The 21,274-nt window shown below is 38.1% G+C and overlaps 1 long non-coding RNA gene across 3 annotated transcripts in view; it reads left to right on the forward strand.

Moving 5' to 3' along the window:
- LOC108517929 (uncharacterized) overlaps positions 1-18,162 on the forward strand; it is a 78,935-nt gene extending 60,773 nt beyond the window's left edge. For 2 of the 3 annotated variants that reach the window (XR_001882248.1, XR_001882250.1), the window contains one exon: positions 14,606-16,159. This is a non-coding gene — a long non-coding RNA (uncharacterized LOC108517929). Of the gene's footprint in view, positions 1-14,605; positions 16,160-17,778 lie in introns of those variants that run through there. The other variant, XR_001882249.1, reaches the window with a different exon arrangement.
- The last annotated feature ends 3,112 nt before the right edge of the window (positions 18,163-21,274 follow it).

Consider the following 21,274-nt stretch of genomic DNA (forward strand, 5'->3'; position numbering starts at 1 on the left):
TGTGAATTATGTGATAACTTCATTGGAATCTTTTTCTTGTGACCAAAGAAACCTGACAAAATGAGGGTACCTAGCTTTAGAGGAGGTGGGAGAAGGTCAGAGAACAGATGATGGTGAATTGAGGATGAGGTGAAAACAGCCTCTATTTTTGATTCATCAGACGGGTCTGTGCTTACCCAGGTCATATTTTTTACCATGTATTTGGAATATGATTCCTGGATTGTAGGAGATAAGCTCACTTTTTTCAATGTTAGTGCTGAAGTCACTTCCCCGGGGAACCTTTCCTTAGCCTCCCAACCTAAAATTTCAATCCCTGCCACTTGATTTGTCCTCTCTGTTTTGTTTTGTTTTTTTTTAATCTCTTTCGAATTTTTATGTGGCTAATATGTTATATATTTCAGTAATTTACCTTGTTGATCATCTATTGCTTTAGTAAACTTCCATGAGGGCAGGGTTTTTGCCTTGTTTAAATTACAATATCCCCAAGGCCTAGAATATTACAGACCCTCAGTAATGTTCATCAAATGGTTATATGAATAAATTTGCCTTTTTCATAATCTTTTAAAAAATTTCAGCCTTGATTTTAGATACAGAGGGTATATGTGCAAGTTAGTTACATACATATATTGCACCCAGGTAGTGAGCATAGTACCCCATAGTTTTCAACACACACGCCCCTCCCTCCCTCTTCTCTCTCGTAGACTGCAGTGTCTATTGTTCCCACGTTTATCTCCATGTGTACTCAATGTTAGTTCTCACTTGTAAGTGAGAAAATGCAGTATTTGGTTTTCTGTTCCTTTGTTAATTCACTTAAGATTATGGCTTCCAGCTCTATCCATGTTGCTGCAAAGGACATGATCTCATTCTTTTTATGGCTGCATAGTATTCCATGGTGTATATGTACCACATTGTCTTATCCAATCTACCATTGATGAACACCTAAGTCGGTTTCATGTCTTTTGCTATGGCAAATAAGACGACAATGAACCAACAAGGGCATGTAGTGTTTTTCTGGTATAATCATCTATTTTTGGGGGGTGTATATACACCCAGTAATGGGATTGCTGGGTTGAATGACAGCTGTTTTAAGTGATTTAAGAAATCTTCAGGCCGGGCGCGGTGGCTCAAGCCTGTAATCCCAGCACTTTGGGAGGCCGAGACGGGCGGATCACGAGGTCAGGAGATCGAGACCATCCTGGCTAACACGGTAAAACCCCGTCTCTACTAAAAAATACAAAAAACTAGCCGGGCGAGGTGGCGGGCGCCTGTAGTCCTAGCTACTCGGGAGGCTGAGGCAGGAGAATCGCGTGACCCCGGGAGGCAGAGCTTGCAGTGAGCTGAGGTCCGGTCACTGCACTCCAGCCTGGGCCACAGAGCAAGACTCCGTCTCAAAAAAAAAAANTTTTGTCATGGCATGTATTCATCAAAATGATCCAAGATATTGAGTAAAGAACATCAGCTTCTAGGTTCTACCTGAGACCTACCTATTGAATCAGAATCCTTTGATTTTGGACTCAGAAATATGCACATTAACAGATTTTTCCATAGAAATCAGATACATGCTATACTTAGAGAAACATTTAGAGAAACATACAATGAAAGAATCTTAAAATCCTATGTGCTACCCTATCAGAGAGCAAGTTGTTCGTATGTACAAATCAAATCTTATTTTTGTTGGGAACTTTAGACTCAAGAAATAACAAATAAAATCAACATTGACTTTTATTAACTGTCATATGGAGAGGAGAGTTTATTCAGATTTTACCTATAATTGAAATAGAAGATAACAAGTGAAAAAAGGCATAAAAATTTTTATGAAGATACTTAGTTTGGCTATAGAGAAAACTAAAGCAGTAGGCCAGAATACTTAAAACAAATTAAATCAATAGTTGAGCCCAAAAGAAACAAAAAATATTTACTATTTCCACAAAAGGATATTCTTTAGAATTTAAAAACAGGGATGAAATTAAAGGTAGAAAATAGGTAAAGCAAAAGGAAAAGTGAGAAAAAGATAGACAAGAATTAAGAAGATATTAAATTAAATCTGAGAGAGGATATAAAGGTAGATTTAAGCTCTTGAACTGAAGGGAAGTTGCCTGAAATAGTGTTCCCAGAAGAAAGCCGGGTAAAGGTTAGGGTAATTTTCTCATTGTGGCATGCTTCATACCATCAGATGACAGAACAGAAGAGTAGAGAACAGAGGAAGGCTTTGTACCTGAACTTACTGGTGCAGCTGCAAAGTTCTTTGAATATATCCATATTCTAATATTAATATATGCCTCTTTTATTAAGAACAATTATAATTTTATGCCCAGTTTAAGTAAATCCTTACCAACAAGTTATTTCCTCGATAGAAACTAAAATAACTAATTGGCAGAGCCTAGTCACTCTACCTCTTGCATTTGCTTTCAATTCTGTCTTCAAATCTTGCACAGTCTTCTGTAGAGAAAAGGGGAATGTCAGGGCCAAGATGGCTAAAGGGTAGTCATCCTGTCTTACAATTAAGGATGCTGCTTTTCTGGTTCATGGACCCAAAGGGAAAAATATTTCATTTTAACAGGACAGCATGTTGGGGGAGATATGGGGCCAGATGGTTAGATTTTTACAGCATGCCGAAGAGAAATAAATGTCTTTTCCCTACAGTTTCCCTTTAGTAGGCAAACTATAACTGTCTGTTTATGCTGAAGAATAGGACAACACCTCCTGCCTGAGGTACTAGATTTTGGACATCAAGAAGTTTCTTAGTTCAGTTTAACTCAAATGCATTCAACATACAACTTTCTGTGTGCCAGATACTTCTCTGGGTTTATGAGGCATAAAACAAACTAGAAGACGCAAATCTCTGCCCTGAAGCACTTTATAAAACAGTATGAGAAATAAAATGTGTATATGAATACTTATACATCAAAAGATACTATAAGTCTCACTATCAAAGTCATCCAGACTACGTAAGTTTGACAGAGATTATGTTTGTATTATTTACAGAAAGGTGCTGAATTGGTTGGGAAACAGAAATATTTAAGATAGGTAGAGAAGTTGGAGGAACTGTTTTCCTTCTTTGAAGGGATCAAGGGCTAATATATTTCTTTTTTTTTTTCTTTTTAAAATTATACTTTAAGTTCTGGGGTACATGTGCAGAACGTGCAGTTTTGTTACATAGGTATACATGTGCCATGGTGGTTTGCTGTACCCATCAACATGTCACCTACATTAGGTATTTCTCCTAATGCTATCCCTCCCCTAGCCCCCCACCACCTGACAGGCCCCAGTGTGTGATGTTCCCCTCCCTGTGTCCATGTGTTCTCATTGTTCAACTCCCACTTATGAATGAGAACATGTGGTGTTTGATTTTCTGTTCTTGTGATAGTTTGCTGAGAATGGTGGTTTGAAATTCATTCATGTCCCTGCACAGTATTCCATGGTGTGTATGTGCCACATTTTCTTTATTGAGTCTATCATTGATGGACATTTGGGTTGGTTCCAAGTCTTTGCTATTGTGAACAGTGCCACAATAAACATACATGCGCATGTGTCTTTATAGTAGAATGATTTATAATCCTTTGGGTATATGCCCAGTGATGGGATTGCTGGGTCAAACGGTATTTCTAGTTCTAGATCCTTGAGGAATCACCACACTGTCTTCCACAATGGTTGAACCAATTTACACTCCCACCAACAGTGTAAAAGCATTCCCATTTCTCCACATCCTCTCCAGCATCTGTTTGTTTCCTAACTTTTTAATGATCGCCGTTCTAACTGGAATGAGATGGTATTGCATTGTGGTTTTGATTTACATTTCTCTAATGACCAGTGATGATGAGCATTTTTTCATATGTTTGTGGGCTGCATAAATGTCTTCTTTTGAAAAGTGTCTGTTCATATCCTTTGCCCACTTTTGATGGTTTTTTTTTTTCTTGTACATTTGTTTAAGTTCTTTGTAGATTATGGATATTAGCCCTTTGGCAGATGGACAGATTGCAAAAATTTTCTCCCATTCTGTAGGTTGCCTGTTCACTCTGATGATAGTGTTTTTTGCTGTGCAGAAGCTCCCTAATTTAGTTATATCCCATTTGTCAATTTTGGCTTTTATTGCCATTGATTTTGGTGTTTTAGACATGAAGTCTTTGCCCATGCCTATGTCCTGAATGGTATTGCCCAGGTTTTCTTCTAGGATTTTTATGATTTTAGGTCTCATGTTTAAGTCTTTAATCCATCTTGAGTTGATTTTTGTATAAGGTGTAAGGAAGGGGTCCAGTTTCAGTTTTCTGCATAGGCTAACCAGTTTTCCCAACGCCATTTATTAAATAGGGATTATTTTCTCCATTGCTTGTTTGTGTCAGGTTTGTCAAAGATCAGATAGTTGTAAATGTGTGGAGTTATTTCTGAGGCCTCTGTTCTGTTCCTTTGGTCTGTACATCTGTTTTGGTACCAGTACTATGCTGTTTCGGTTACTGTGGGGTAATATATTTCAAAGAGTTATCAGAGCCAAAGACAAAAATCTACATCATCTGGTTAGCCACAATCTATCTTGGTAAATAGGTTAGGTAGCAAGTCAAATAAAAAATAAGTAAACAACTGCTTTACAAAAATAATCAAAGGAAAGTGAATTTGGATGACTTAATCAAAAGTTCTTACCTAAGACAGCATGAAAAAGTTTAAAGACTGATTTTCATAGAAGGATAAACTTGCCAATGAAAATAATCAAAGTATATTAAATTAAAATTTCCTCTGCCATGAACATTGAGGATCTTCTGTTCATATTGTTTATTTTTTTCTTTAGGCAACATTAATGTTCTTGAATATATTTAACATATCAATAAATATTTTAACTTTTATATATTGTATTTGATGTGAAAGGGACCAGTAGTTTGTCACTGATTTAAAATATTGAATTAAAATGATAGCATAAAATAATATATATTTACTGTAAACATTTTTTTAAACTCCATACCTGGAAAGATGCATTCGTTCACCCAATTATTTCCAGTTTTGGCTTTTTTAAAGTGAATAAAAAATTAATACACATTTAAAGCAACCTGCATATAAAATGATTGGGAAATTTTATGTTGATGCTGTTGTTTTCTCAAATTTTTACAGTTTTCATGTTGAATCCCACATCCAATTCATCAGTGTTTCTTTGCAACTTCCCTTTATAAAGAGTTTTGAAACATTTATTTTAGTTTTCATAGAAATAATTCTCATTCTCAAGTTTCACTGGATTGCATGATGTTTAGCTAAATTATATTAGTATAATAAATAGGTTGGTAGATAAAAGTGCAACTAACTCTTGGTGAGCAACAAATAAAGGTGAAAACTGCTATGTCACAGTGAACCAGTGAGGAGTTTTCCAGCTAACCAAATATTTTACTGAGCTAATACAGATTACATTATTACAATATTATAGAAAACTCTTTGTCAGGTCCTGCGTTCAATATTTATTGTTGATATTTCACAATCAACCAAATTGTCCTACTCCGTGTTGATTTTACTTGTTGATTCTCGGAGGACAATAATATTCTCTTATTTCTAAGTTCTCCAAAACATACCTGTTCCAATGACAATATAAAAAATGGAAGGCTTTTATTTGTTCCAAGACAATCATTGTCAATGCATTATCATTTTTTGTTTTCCTAGGTTTATTTAAAATTCAAATTTAACTGGGTTTTCAAATTGCCAGAATTTGTTTGCTAATGCTGGCCATCCTATCAGTAAGGCACGTAATGAAATCTAAAGTGATCTAGTGTCGCTAGAGAGCTAAACCTGGGATGGTAGGTAAGAATCCATACCTGAAAGGCCTTGAATATCATAGTAATAATTTTAAAAGCAACTAAAAGAATATCACCAATCATGTTTCTAGTAGAAGCAGAAACATAGGAAAGAAGTAACACACCTGGAAGAATGAGTTTTATTTTGATTCTTTCAGGTATTGGCAGTGGATGTTTTGTGAATATCATTATGCAACTTAACACCTGATGTTCTTTATTTGTCAAAGGGTAGGCACAGGATTGCCTCACATACCTCCAGGGTATGTGTGAAATGAATCAGTTGTCCTTGGAAAACCAATGGCAGGTATATTAGCATAGAGCATATTTTACTCTCCATTCTGTAGGTATTGATGATCCAGTTTGTAGATGAAGTGCACTCCTAATGTACTTCATTTCCTTCAGTCATTCGACATGATTATCAACCTTCACTAATGCATAGATAGGAAGAGAAATGACAATAAAAATCAAATCAGTCCAGTTCAGTAAGTCTATTGAATAACTCGTCTATGACAGACACTGTGTTAGACTGAGGAAATACAAGATTGAGTACAAAAATTCCTGAATTGAAGGATTGCATTGTGTGGTGTAGAAGCTCAAAATTCTTTATTTTACAGTGAAAACATTTTATGATAAAGACTATTACCATGTGTATGTATATGTATATTTGTATGTATGTATGTATGCATATATATATGTATTCCTATATGTGTACTTTAATTTTAATGGAAACAAGAATTGCGCTTTCCTTGTTCTAATTAAGTTAAGCATGCAGCCAACCAACAAGTATTATACAATTGCCTCTGAGGAATTTTTAATGACCAGTATAAAATATGGTCTGAAAGGCTAACTATGTACTATAATTTTTAACTGCCATGGAGTGAGACAAGAAAGTGGTTAGAGTGCTCTGGGTTACTCCTGGAAGAATTCAAGAATTATGTTGATTTAATGAATAGACATGATTTAAGTAGTATGGTAAAATGAAAGGAATAGGTACTTTAGCCTAGAAGGAAGAATATGAATAAAATTAAGGGAGATGAAGGCATAAGCAGATGAAAAAAAAAAGTATTCCGGCTAGGCAAGTATATAGAACTCATCTGGGGTGAATAATAAAGCAGACTAGACAGACTGGGTAAGACAAAAATGTGAACGAGCATGAGAGTAGGCAGATAATGTTAATGTTAAGGAAGTTGAAAATAGGTTTTTAGTTTTTTTTTTTTTAAGAAATCCATGTGAGTTATACATTATAAATTATCCCAAACTGAGCTGCTTAAAGCAATACTCATGTGTCATCTCAGCATTTTTGTGGGTGGGGAATCTGCGAGGGGCTTAGCTGGATGGTTCTGGCTCAGGGCCTCAGGCTGTAACCAAGCCAGAAGCTGGGGTTGCCATCTCACTGCAAAGCTTGTCTGGGGCCGAAAGGTCTGCTTCCAAGCCCTCTCAGATGGTTGTTGAGAGACCTCTGTGACTTGACAGGAGGCTACCTGAGTGTCTTCACTAGGTAGTAGCTGACTTCCTCCAGAGGAAGCAGTGACAGAGAGATGGAGGTGGGGAAGGAGGGAGGGAACAAGAGTACACCAAGGAAGGAAACAACAGTCTTTTATTATCTAATCTCATGAGCACACCATCACTTCTGTTACACACTGTTGATTACACAGAACAAACCCGATCCAACGAGGGAAAAGTCTACACGGGTACAACTCTTAGAAGGTGATGATCGAAGTCCCCTTCTGGGCCTAAACAGTGTCTTCAGTTACTTTTTAATTGTGTGTGTGTGTGACAGAGAGAGAGAGAGCGAGCCTGCTCACAAAATAGATTTGAAGTGGTGAATCCAGAATGCAGAAGATAAGCTAGTAGCGTGTTTTAAAAAATAATGACCTATAAAGACTGATTAAAGCAAATGTAAGAACAAGTCCATATTAATAAACCTAATGCATAAATCGGTACATCCTATTTTTAACTTGCAAGGTCACAAACTCTGGAAAGAGATGACGCATATTTTCTTTCAGTGCTTTATTTCATCAGGACCATGAATGTAGGTATCCCTGCACTTAGGCTAAATGTATACATACTCTTTCTGATTTCATCTGGTTTTTGCTTTTTGGGTTTTTTTCCCACAGGTTTCTGTTTCAGTGATTCTCACACCAGCTAAAAGTTTCTCATAGGCCCCTGGAGCAGTCTTTTGAAAGTCCACATTGCCTTTTATTTACTGTATTTAGCCTAGGAGCATTTTTTTTGATACTCCTCAGAGCTTTGAAAGCAACTGGTTTTTCTCCCCAGAGGAAATTTGAACAGTTCACAATAGTTGGTAAAATAGCTCAATTCTTCTTTCTTCCAGAAGATGAAACCAAAGATGAAAAGGTGTGATTTTTTTTTAAACCATGTTTCAGTGAGGGCTCCCCCACCACCTAAAGATCAACCATATGAAAAACAGAAAGTTCTTCAGCACGAGGATGACTCCTCAATAAAGAGCAAAGGAAAAGTGCCAGAGAATTAGAGACAGGAACATGTCCACAGTGGGATAAATATATTCTCAAGAAAAACAAAACAAAACAAAACAGTATCCAGCAACTGATGAAATTCAGTAAAATGTAAAAGAATAGGCATAGAGTTATGGATACAGCTTTAAAATCTCCCCTGAGCATGAAGCATGTGGCTTAAGAACAGAGGTCCGTATACTTTCTAGCTTTCGGTGATCTTTGATGAGCAAATCTGAGCTAACCTAATTACTTCAGCAGAATTCCAAACTGAAGTATGATTACAGAGTTAAGCAGGCATTAGCAGTGAAAATTTAATTTATGTGTCAATTTGTTACATAACTACAGATTAGTTTAGGTGCAGTCTTAGCGATATTTTTGTCTCTCTGGTGAATTGGGAGCTATAGTCACAAGATCTACTTTCATGAATAAAACATCACTGGATCTATTCCAATGTCAGTTGGGGTAACTAAAGCAAAAATTGCCTCTGGGACAAAAGATGGCATTGAAGTGAAGACACCGTCACCTTGGGCTGTGGTGTCACATACACCTATAGGGCATAGAAGAGCAAAACTCTCATTAAGGTCATTTTTCAAATGTCACAGTAACTACTCATAAGTCCAGAAACAAGAATTGATTCACCAATGTATGCTTTATATACCTACAGTTCAACCTTAAAGTCATTTCTCACACAACTAACAGAGGTGTGTGTGCAGACACACACACACACACTTTTCAAACAGCATATCAAAAAAAAAAAAAGAATAATCATCCAAACTGAAAATTTAAAGTTCCCAATATGAGTCAATGAAATGATAATAAGACAAAAATAGAATATAAGTATTCTAAAGGTTAGGATTGATTTGCTTCAAACATTTGTATTCAAAATTACAACAATGGGTGATTTTTTTTCCAATAGTCTTTCCTTCTTTCACTGATTTATTCACAAATGTCTAGCATACATTTCATTTGGTTTTATTTGGTATAATGAATATTTATGTATGTTGTATTAAACAAGGAAATTGTTTTTCTATGTGAAACCAACTACATTCTGTTAGTCACATCATACTTACATAATGAATTAAACAAAATTTAAGGATTTAACAAATTAATTCCCCCAATATCTAAATGTCGATTACAAACTCATTTAATTCAGTTCTTCTTGGACATCTGTTGTCGGTTGAACTGTGTCCCCCAAAAAGATATGTAGAAGAACTAAACCTAGCACTTAACCTTTGCAGATGTAAACCAGTTAAAATGAGGTCATACCTGATCAAGTGAGTGGTAATCCAATTACCAGTGTCTTTATAAGGGGAGGGCGATTTGGAGAAACACAAGCACACACAGAGGGAAGAAGCCATGTGAAGCCAGGGGCAGAAACTGGAGTGATGCAGCTATAAGCCAAGGAGTGTAGCAACCACTTGAAGCTGGGAGCAGCAAAGAAAGGTTCTTTTCTACAGCCTTCCCAGGAAGCCGGCACGGCCCTGCTGACACTTTGATTTCAGACGTTTTGTCTCCAGAACTGTAAGGAAATAAAGTTCTCTTATTTTAAGTTACACAGTGTGCAGGAATTTGGTAAGGCAGCCCCAGGAAACAAATACACATTGTTTCCAAAGAGAAATATGAATTAATTAGTATCCCTGTTTCCCTTCATGTAGTTTCTTTTACTCTGATGACTTCAAGATTGACTCTTCATCTTTGATTTCCAGAAGCTTAGGAGTGAAGTATCTAAGTTTGATTTGTTTAGTATTCATCCTGATCAATTTGCTTTAAAATTCGTGGATTGGTGGTTTGTTGTCTTTCATTTTGGAAAAATTTTGGCCATTATTTCTTTAATATTTTTGAAATCTAATATTCTAATATCCCTGTCTTCTCTTTCTGTTTCTCTTTTTCTTTTTTTGTTTCAGTTTGATTAATTTCTATTGATCTATCTTCAAATTTACTTATTCCCCCCTCAATGCTATCCAATTGGCAGAAGAACCCATCAAAGAGATTCATCTTGGATACCATGTATTTTGTTTCTAGCATTTTCATGTGACTGTTATCTCTGTGCTGAAATTCTCCAGGGTCTGTGCATTTTGTCTACTTTTCTACTAGATCCCTTAACATATCAGTTATTAAAGTTACCATCTGATAGTTTCAATATCTCCCAGTCTGATTTTTTGTATCTGTGTATGTGTGTGTGTTCTAATCTTTTATCCAGTACCAAATTTTATGTGTAGAATATCAGTAGAGACTGAGGCAAATAGTATTTATGCCCAGGAAAAGGCATGAGTGTATGTCTTTCAGTCACCTTGAGGTTTATGCCTGTGCATGTATGTGCATGTATGCATGCATGCATGTGTGTGGGGGTGGGACTGGATGGGGAGGGGAGTTTGAGTCCGTCTATTCAGGAGTGAGAGGGGTTTCAATTTCTCATTGCCATCATTGCCTTCAGTGCATCACAGACTTCATAGTCCTCTTGCAGTGGGCCGCTGTTGCCGCCTACTTAAATTAGGACCCAGTGTGCTGGAGGGTTTTTCTCAGGGTTCCTTTTCTCTCTGAGCTTTCAGAAGTTCCTGCATGCTTGCAGAACACAGGGTCTCTCTCCATGCTCTTGCCCCTTTCCTCACTGATAGACCACATATTGTGATCTGGAGCTAGCCTTGCAGTGGAAACAGGGTAATTCTTGATTTTCCCGGTCCACCTTACGCACCCAGGTCTTAGATGTATGTTTTAAAAAATAGTTCTTGCTCCTCCTCTCCATGGCAGCCAAATTCTTTTTTTTTCTTTCTTTCTTTCTTTTTTTTTTTTTTTTTTTTTTTTTTTTTTTTGAGATGGAGTCTCGCTGTGTCTCCTAGACTGGAGTGCAGTGGCGCGATCGCTCACTGCAAGCTCCGCCTCCCGGGTTCAGGCCATTCTCCTGCCTTAGCCTCCGGAGTAGCTGGAGCCACCACCACGCCTGGCTAGTTTTTTGTATTTTTAGTAGAGACGGGGTTTCACCGTGTTAGCCAGGATGGTCTGGATCTCCTGACCTCGTGATCCGCCTGCCTCGGCCTCCCAAAGTGCTGGGATTACAGGCGTGAGCCACCGCGCCGGCCCAAATTCTTTCTTATATCTATGGTAGGTATGGGGAAAGAGAAACTTTCCTGTCCCTTCCTCAGAGGTACCAGAATTCTGCTTTGTATTCCTTGTAGGATCTCGGTCCTATGAGGGTTTCCTGCCTTCTAGCAGTTTTTACTTCTCCTCCTTGCACAAAAGCAGTGGATCTTTCTTCCTTCGGCCATGGGAACAAGAGTGTCTCATGTCTTTTCCTATGAGAGAAGGGTCTAGAGGAGCAAGCAGTGTTTCCTGTCTCCTCCAGTGGCAGCCAATCACCTCCTGTATGCCTGTGCTACCAAGGGAGGTCTCTTCTGCCTTGTCCCAGTCTTGAGCACTGGGTGGAAGCCCTTGATAAGAGCTTGCAAATAGATACTAACTCCCCTTGTGCCTGCCGCTCCCAGCTACACCAAAGGGAGACTCTAGCCCACTCTTGGCCTTTAGGAATTTCTTAAAATTTGAGCTGATTGCTTCTTACTCGTTTCTGTGTGGTCCCCTCTTCCTACTGCGCCCTTGAAAAGGTAAAGCAGGTCATGTGTCCATATTCCCTCGGAATGGTGCCATTCTTTGGAATTTCATTCATTTTGTTGCCATGGGATGGACCTCACTAATCTGGTAATCTAAAAATAAAATAGGCATTATTTTGTAAGTGATCCAGCTTTTCCTTATGTCAGATCAGGAGCTCCATTCTCTTCAGGTTTTCTGCATCCTTAGGGGAAGGAGAACTCAGAGAGTATTTCACAACTATAGCATTCTGATGCACATTCTTGGTTAAAAACCACTTTTAATGCAATACTTGGTTATTGAAATAGATATATTAAAAATAGCTTAACATCCCTCAAAATATATAAAAGTCTATGGGGAAATATTAGAAAGTATAATAATTCTCTGTAGGATAGATGACAGGCTTCCTTAGAAATTCTTTCTAGAAAAGGTAAAATTTAAATTTGGTCTCAAAGGATTTAAAGAGGTTATTAGGCAGAATAATTCTGATGCACAACCATGCTTAAGAATTATCGAACTATATTCATGAATAAAGTGCATAAAGAGTTGTTATAAAGAGAGTGTAACACAGTTGTTTATAACATCAAAAATCTGGAAAATACTCAAATGTCTGACAATGTAAGAGGCTCTTTAAATAAATTATAACACATTTATAAAATGGAATGCCATGTAGTTCTATGTGAAAAAAAGTGATTGATTTTTAAGTTTGAAAAAATACTTTATAAAAATACATACAAGAAAATTTAATTTATGTATATATGTGTGTCTACACAGGCACACACATATGTAAAGCAAGAGAGATGCAAAATTGAATTTTTTCTGTTATTGATATTTTAACCTTTTAATTTAAATTTTTCTTTATTGATTGCTCATATTTTAAAAATGTTTCTATATTTGTCTTTAATCTTGATACCTAGAAAATAAAAGGCATTAAAATAGGTGAGATTAGAATAAAATAGAGAAAAAGTATAGCCAGAGATGAGATTAGTGCACAAACACACACACACACACACACACACACACACACACACACAAATGATGCTTTGAGTTCCATACCTAATGCTAAAAATGATTTTAGCTCTAAGCTAAATTTGGCTCAAAATCTACACACTTTGTTCTGAGCTTTCCAGCAATCACTGAAGAGATGTAATCATGTTGTACAATTCACAGTGTTCAGAAGATAGAAAAAAAATAGACTTCCAAGTAGAAACATACTTATTCTTGGTATTAGGATTGGAGAAAAATTTCTGGGTCCTTATGAATAGAAGATAACTGCTAATGAAGTGTGCCGCATCCTCAACATCACTCTGGTGGTAAAGAAAGGCATGATTTGCATAACTCTAGTTCTTTGGAAGTTATTTGCATGAGAAAAACGTGTCATGGAGATGGGGATAGCAATTTCAGGTGGATAACATAAAATGGCCCAGATGAGTTCTGAGGAGAAAAACGTGTCATGGAGATGGGGATAGCAATTTCAGGTGGATAACATAAAATGGCCCAGATGAGTTCTGAGTTCCTTTTTGTTCTGGCTTACACAACAGGTTGAGTTTTAAAGCATAAAGGAATAGACATATCTGCCTGGTATTTGTCCATCCACAGTGTTTCTCTTGCTTCAGCTTTGGCAAAACACTGATGACAAGTTTTAGATCCTATTCTGATATAAGAACCAAAAATGCAGTTATCCCATACTGACCTCTCCTGAGTGGCGAGGAATGTGATGCAAACAGATGCTTAAGCAGAAGTCACCCTGATCCTACAAGCCGGAATCCTAGGAACCTGAAAACAGAGTCAAAGTCATCACCCAGAACTAATTCCAGCTCCACTTTCACAAGCAAACCAGTGACCAATCAAGACCTCAACTCTCATCACTGTAGCGCCCGTGGCAACAACTTAACTCCAGAAAAGGCATTGTGATGCAGGACAGGCAAGCCCCCAAACTTGGGCTTAGCTAGGGAGGGTTCTTGACTTTGCCCAGGAAAGAATTCAAGGGTAAGTCGGTGGTGTTAAACAGGTGGGCTAAACAGCAATTTTTATTGAAGCAGCAGTGTACAGCAGCAGAGGTACTGCTCCTTACAACCGGGACTACCCTATAGGCAGTGTGCCCAGAAAAGCAGCTCAGAGGCACTTCAGCAGTCATGTTTATACTCACTTTTATTTATATGCAAATTAAGGGGTGGTTTATGCAGAAATTTCTAGGGAAAGGGTGGTAACTTCTGGATTATCATGTTGTTGCCACGGAAAGGGACAGTAACTTCCAAGTGTTGCCATGGCAATGGTAAACTGACATGGCACCCTGGTGGGTGTGTCCATGGAAAGCTGCTTTAGCCTTGGCCCTGTGTAAGCTAGTTTTCCATTTGGTTCCGTGTGAAAGCCCCACCTCCAGTGTTGAGTCTGGTCTTTTAACTCAAATGATGACGACCTTACATAATTAAAAACAGTAGCAACAACAATAAAACAAACGAAAGCGAAACTCGTTAACAACCAGAGCCTGCCAAACAGTAAGCAATGAAATTTAAGGTGGCCTTCTGAATTAAAATGTTTAAAAAATTAATTCAAAGATAGAGGAAAGCTTTCATTGTTTAAGACAGTTGGGCATGCAAGTTGGATAAGTAAGGTGGAACACCCAAAATGATGAAGCTTTATTTAGAATATTTGATTGTATTTTATTTTTTCTTGTTAGCAATTAAATAACATGGCTGGTTTTCAACTAAATCTGTTCTATTTCATGACAATAAAGCCAGGCCATCTGCATATATAACTGTGCTCTCTTTCTGCTTGCTCTAGTGAAGAAGTCATCATAAGCTACAATGAAAATGATACAGAGTAATTAAGATAAGTGAAAAAGAAATGACATCCATGTTTTATCCCTCTGGAAAAATTATCTCAACTCTGAAAGGATTGTTTCTACTGAGCCTGAACTTCAAAACGGGTTCCGTATAAACGTTAATAAATACAGTTCTATGAGCTCTTGGATTTTAGCCTTGAGGTTGTTACAGTCTCAGAAAAAGGCTGAAGAAAGGTCATTTAGAACAACCACATGTTATATTTTACTCTAACAAGGTGATAAAGAATATAACTGAAAAGCTACCAATGAAATGAAGATTATGAGAAAGTCGAAATTACCTTGAACCTACTCTCATATATTCTTGGTGTTTGGAACTGTTACAAAAATGTAAGGAAGCATCATAAATCTAGAAGAAGGTTCAACTTAAAGACAGAAGCCTGAATGTACCAGTAAGTGAGGTTCACCTCTTAGGATTGTCAGATGAACAATAAGATTTTTATTTTAATTTTTTTTCGATATCAGCATACCCCAAATACTTCGTGGGACATACTCATACTTACAAAATATTGTTCTGTATCTGTAATTAAAATATAACTGGGTGTCCTCTATTTATCTGGTAAATTGGGCAACCCTATCCTCTCTCTTTTGAGACTCACTTAAAATTTCAGAAAAATAGGAAAACAACAAGTAAATCCACAATTGCAAAGAGTGTGTGTTGGGGGATTGGTGAAGGCATCAGCAGAGGCAGAAAGTTAAACAAAGTGGTCTGAAAGAAAGCAGGTGGAATGATGTTGGCAAAGCAAAATGTAGAAAGTTGACTGCCCAGAATTCCTGAGATGGGATTGCAATGGAGGCAGCTGGCCTGCCCGGCAGCAGCCTGGAAAAGTCTGGTCGTAGGGAGGATGAACGGAATTGGAAGAAAAGCCGTACCCTGAAGAGGTGTTTTCCTATGTGTCCCAGCATCACATGCAGCACTGCAGACAGCTAAGCTTTTACACCTCCTGCCAATATAATAAAAATAACCATAGTAACATACAGCTCTTTCCCAAAGCAATGAAAAGAAGCATTTGGCAGAAATAAGCAGATATGATAGACTTCTTGCCCTCCACTTGGGACTGGTTTCTCAACATCTCACCCTAAAGCAAAGCCTTCCCAGCATGTATGAAGAGCTCAAAAGTATTTGACAATAATAACAACAAAGATACTTAATACTAGGGCAGTAAGTCACAGCAAGCGCAAACAATGCTACATGAATTTTGCTAGGTAGCAGCTCAACAAAAGGAAATGGAGATTGTTCAGACTTGCTTCTCCAGGACAGAACATGAGGCAGGGATTCAAGATGGAGGCGAAATTGAAGAATGTGTGTGCCTCTGGCTGGAGTAAGCTCACTGATTTATCTCTTGAAAAATTAAAGTTTTGGACAATGAGTCTGAGAAGTGGGAGGAGCCCTAACATATATTGTAACTGTTTTTATTGCGAGCCTCCACAGCAAAGGATTACTGCCTTTTAAGAGAAGACCCCCTTTACCACTTACGGCACATTCAGAAGTGAGCTTCTGTATGATTAAAAGCCTTTATCAAAAATATCCCCATTGGTTAACTGAATCTTTCTGTCAAGTGTATTCATAATTAATTGACACTAATGAAAAGCCTAGAGGTGCCAGTGGCCCTTTACAAGTTATTAAGAATGCATTGTATTGAGAGGCCAAGGCAGGTGGATCACAAAGTCAGGAGTTTGAGACCAGCCTGGCCAAGATGGCGAAACCCCATCTCTATTAAAACCATAAAAATTAGCTGTGTGTGGTGGCAGGTGCCTGTAATCCCAGCTACTTGGGAGGCTGAGGCTGGAGAATTGCTTGCAACTGGGCGGCAGAGGTTGCAGTGAGCCGAGATCACGCCACTGCACTCCAGCCTGGGCAACAAAGAGATTCCATCCAAAAAAAAAAAAAAAAAAAAAAGCATTGTAATTAAATTAAGGCTTTTACAGCAGCTTGTTTTGCATAAATATTTGAAAATATGACGTTTAGTAACTAAAAGTATTTAAAGAAAATATAGAAGGCAGAAAGAAAAAAGAGTAGCTTTCTGAACTATACCACATACACACACACACACACACACAGCACACACACACATATATATATATATATATATTATAATATATATATACTTATGAGATTTTATCTCATTTTACATACAATTTTTTGTGCTCTGCAACCTATATGGGACCACACTGAAAGAAGCAGATTTTCTCCGGGAAGATAAATGGCAAGTTTCTGGAGAAATGAATGTACAAGTGTTATGCAGAATTGTTTGCTCCTTTAGAAACTGTTCATGTGAAAAATTACACTGCAAGCTACAGAAAGGCTGTAGAGGCTAGGGAGAAAAACCGGTGACCGACAGACCAGTCTGATGTCTTTATCAGGAGAAGACACTCAAATAGCCAATGAAAAGTGCACACCTGAGGTCTCTGAGATGAAAATTCACACTTATTCAAAAGGAGTAATGTTAATTTCAGTCTAAAACCTGAAGACATTGTTGAGTTCCAGAGAATGGATATTCTAGGTGCTAATCAACTTTTCTTGGCCTTGATGGAAAAAATCATCCTGGGTTCTTTAGGCAAAACTCTCTTGCCTTATTAATTAAAGCAGCTTAATTAAATGTACACATGAGATAATAAAAACTCTCCCATCCAGAATAGACTATAGATGCAAGAAGTGTGAAAACGAGTAATGTTAGTAGAAAGCTTGTTGTTGAAACCAAGCAAGGAGTATATTTCTTTACTAATTTGAAGAAGAATTAGAGGTTTTGTTTGTTAGACTTTTGTTGTTTTTCAATCTGTTTTAATTAAAAGGCACTGCAGAAGCAAAGGTATATTCTGATGAACTGAAGTCTCAGACTCCACATACCACTTTTCTTTATTATTTTGTCTATTCAGAGGCAGATGTTCCGTATTTGTGGGAAGATCTAAACAGAAAGAATTAAGTGGTAGACTATGTTTTCAAAGATTGACATCTGGTTTGTTAAAACCATTGAACCAAATGCAGTATTCAAAACCAGAAGCCAGTTTAGGATGGTTTTCTTTGTTAAAGTAATAGTAGGGCATGCTCTAGCTTTTCCACACAGAGAAATGTGTTCGTTAATTTTAAAAAATATCTCTCTCCCTCCATTTGCAGTTCCTCCCTTTAACAGATGGAGTCTGTTTCTCTGCCTTAAGTTGACCTTTGGACTTATTTTGGCCAATAGAATGCAGTGAAAGTAACCATGTGCTAAATCTAAGGCAGACGTCAGTGGCTGTGTGAGTTTCCATGATCTCTCAGAACTCCATCACTGTCCTGTGAACAAACCCAGGTTAGCCTATGGGAGTGAGACACCATATGAAGAGATCCCAGTTATCACAGCTGAGTCCATCCTGACTTGTTTGCAGCCAGTTGATTCTGTAGAACGTGAGAAGGACCAGCGGAGGTCATCAGAGCCACATTTGCCCCACCCACAGCTAACTGCAGCTATGTACCTGAGCCCAGCTGTGACCAGAACTGCTTAGCTAATCTGGAGACTCATAAGCAATAAAGGATACTTTTGGGTCTATAATCCACTGAAATTTGATTGGCTTGTTACACAGCAATAGCTAACTGATACAGGACAGCAGTGGTAGATTTAGAGATCAAACAATGAAAAATGAGATATCTTTTGTTTTCTTTAAATGTATATACCCAAATACAGCAAAAGTTTTCCAAACTATTTAAAAAATATAAAAAGTCAGCCCTGAGAATCAGACAGACCAGAGACAGAAGTTCAGCTACAAAGTTCAGGTGCAAAAATGCATCTCTTAAGAAGAATAAAGAACGTCTACTAAAACTCTGGTGGCTAAAAGAGCAAGGTAAACGTGCAATGGTAAAGGCAGAGTCCTCTTTGGAGGACAGGACAGCGATTCAGCAGAGAAGTAAAAAAAGAAAAGGAGTTGGCTTAGTTTTGGCTCTAAAACAAAATCTCCTGTAATACCTTCATTTTATCAATATACTTCTATTTTAAGATGCATACAAAGAAGAAAGGTTTTGGCTTCTGCTACTCCAACTTTCTTTTTTCTAGGGTCTTCAAACATGTTTCTATTCAATTATTTGTGTCCCTACACAGAGCCTAGGTTTTCTAATTTCTGTATGAAAAGCTGCTTTTCAGAAGAGGGTACCCAGCCTGGGCAACACAGAGAGACCACATCTCTACAAAAAAAAATTCTAAAAATTAGCTAGGCATGGTAATGCACACCTGTAGTCCCAGCTGCTTGAGACACTGAGGCAAGAGGATCACTTCAGCCCAGGAGTTCAAAGCTGCAATGAGCTATGACCTTTTTTCCTAGATAATTACTTCTTAAGAGAAAGCAAAATCAAGCCCTACATGAAATCATTCAGCAAGGAGATCGCAGACACATGTTATTTTCTTGAGAAATAAAAGGAGGTATGGAGGGTGGGACCCATTCTAATTCTATGCAAGTCTAGGCTCTGCATGGCAGAGGGGCATCTAAAGGTTGGCCTCCAGTAGAGTGGATATAGGACTCATTGTCCTATACTGAGGCTGGTGAAACAACAAGGCCTTGAGCCATGGGTTTCTCATTGATCTTTTGAAGGGCTTACTTGATTTTTACCAGCATTTCCTAAATGTGTCTTAACTGCCTGCCTTGAGGCTCAATGGGATTATTCCTCTCAGAACAAAAAATATATTGAAAGATTAAAAGTGTAACTTAAGAATTCAGTGACATTCAACACTGGTAGCGCTCCTCTGGAAAACAACAGCATGGCCTCTACCTCCTTGCTAGAAGACTGCCTGTGACTTCTTAGAAATGACTGAATGGTTCTTTCTACTATCATTTTTCCCAAAAGGGTAAGAACACAGATATTTTATTTCCCTGGTTATTTTATTAAAGCAACGTTGGATATTATTTATACAACTTAAGACTTGATTACCCTTAACACTGGAGTCGCTATTTGTACCAAAATTCATCTTTCTGACTAGCAGCACTAAAGCTTCTCCAGTATGCCTTCCCTCTCCGCCCGCACAAAATGTCTCACACTTATGTTACCTTTGCATTACAGTATTCACTGCTCTACCTGGCTTGCTTCCTCTTTTTCTTGCTCTCTTCTTCTCTCTCTCTCTCTTTCTCTGGCCTAATAAGCAATGGGAAAATCCTTTTCCATTGGTAATGGTCTCACAGGCAGAGAAGATACCTAAAGGTAAAGAATTGAGAAACTACCCTAGAAGTTCTAGAACATGGACAGGGAGGTGTAGGTCAGTTTTCTGTTGCTAATGTAACACGTGACCACAAATCTAGTGGTTTAAAGCAACAAGGGTTTATTATCCTACAATTCTGGTGGTCAGAAATCCAAAACTGAGTCTTAAGAGGCTAAAATCAAGGTGTAAACAGAAAGGATATAGAAGAGATGCCATTTGTTTGCCTTTTCTAGAAGCCACCTGCATCCTGGGGCTCATAACCTCTTTCTCCATCTTCTAAGTAACTCACATAGCATCTTCTCTCTCTGACTCTGCTTCTCTCCTCATTGTCATTACACAGAATTTTTCTGACTCTGGCCCTCCTTCCTTCCTCTTATTAAGGACCCTTGCAACCACATTGGATCCACCCGGATAATCCAGATTATCTCCCTGTCTCATAGTTCTTGATTTAATCACATCTGTAAAGTCCCTTTTTGCCATGTAAGGTAACGTATTGACAGGTTTTGGAAATTAGAACACAAACCTCTGTAGGAGCCATTATTCTGTCTACCACAGAAGAGTAACAAGGAAAATATTTTTTGAGTTATTCTTTGGGCATGTGTCTTAGGCAATGTATTAGTTTGTTTTCATGCTGCTAATAAAGACATACCCAGGACTGAGTAATTTATAAAGGAAAGAGGTTTAATGGACTCACAGTTCCACATGGCTAGAGAGGCCTCACAATCATGGCAGGAGGCAAATGAGCAAAGGCATATCTTACATGGTGGAGGCAAGAGTGTGGCAGGGAAACTGCTCTTCATAAAACCATCTGCTCTCATGAGACTTACTTGCTACCACAAGAACAGTATGGGGAAAACCACCCCCATGATTCGATTATCTCCACCTGGGTTTTATTAACAATTCAAGGTGAAATTTGGGTGGAGACACAGCCAAACCATATCATTTTGCCCTTGGCCCCTCCCAAATCTGATGTCCTCACATTTCAAAACCAACCATGCCTTCCCGACAGACCCCCAAAGTCTTAACTCATTTCAGCATTAACTCAAAAATCCATAGTCCAAAGTCTCATCTGAGATAAGGCAAGTCCCTTCCACCTATGAGCCTGTAAAATCACAAGCAAATCAGTTACTTCCTAGATACAATGGGGGTACAGGCATTAGGTAAATACACCAATTTAAAGTGGGAGAAATTGGCCAAAACAAAGGGGCCACAGACCCTATGCAAGTTCAAAATCCAACAGGGCAGTCAAATCTTAAATCTCCAAAATGATCTACTTTGACTGTGTGTCTCACATTAAGGCCATGCTGATGCAAGAGGTGGGTTTCCAGGGTCTTGGGCAGCTCTGCCCCTGTGGCTTTGCAGGGTACAGCCTCCCTCCAAGCTGCTTTCATGGCTGGCACTGAGTGTCTGAAGCTTTTCCAGGAGCACGGTGCAAGCTGTCGGTGGACC

The sequence above is a fragment of the Rhinopithecus bieti genome, unplaced genomic scaffold (genome assembly GCF_001698545.2).
Source record: "Rhinopithecus bieti isolate Rb0 unplaced genomic scaffold, ASM169854v2 scaffold_1295, whole genome shotgun sequence".
NCBI classification, from domain to species: Eukaryota; Metazoa; Chordata; class Mammalia; order Primates; family Cercopithecidae; genus Rhinopithecus; species Rhinopithecus bieti.